Here is a 596-nt window from a genome sequence, read left to right as displayed (position 1 = left end):
CGATTGACTTCAATGTACAGCAGCTTGGTCAACAGTTGTTGTTTAAAATGTGCTAAAATGCATTTTCTATAGTGGTCTTTTCTAAATATTTTTTCACAGGTAGATGGACTTGATGCCAGAAACCACAATCAGATCACTTAAACTGGTAGATGCAATCCAACAAAAACACATTTCTCCAAACAGATCTAAGACTGTTGAGACATGTAGGGAGTTTATGTATATATACATATGGAGAGTATACTGTTATACTGCTGAGAGACTTGTGTTCTGTTCATCAAAGACATTTCATTGCAATGTTGACCCTTTGCTAACTTGCATATGACACATAAGGCGGAAGCTGATAAAGCTGAAACTGAGATGTCTCTATAAATATTCTATGTTTACAATTCGCCCTCATCAGAAAACATGCAAACGTTGACTTTACTGTTATTTGACTCATTTGCAAAGGCAAATAAAACTCATAAAAAAACAACCTGCATTTGTGTACACTTTCAGTTATTTCATCCATCTATTTGGTTGGGTTTAGGCAAAGATGGTGAATTGGACTGAAAAAGAGCCCTGTCATAACATGAATTATGAAATTATGATCAGTATTC

The sequence above is a fragment of the Haplochromis burtoni genome, unplaced genomic scaffold (genome assembly GCF_018398535.1).
Source record: "Haplochromis burtoni strain Fernald_Lab_line unplaced genomic scaffold, NCSU_Asbu1 Contig_767, whole genome shotgun sequence".
In the NCBI taxonomy this organism is placed as follows: Eukaryota; Metazoa; Chordata; class Actinopteri; order Cichliformes; family Cichlidae; genus Haplochromis; species Haplochromis burtoni.
The sequence above is the reverse complement of the archived record's forward strand: the minus strand, read 5'-3'. Positions refer to the sequence as shown.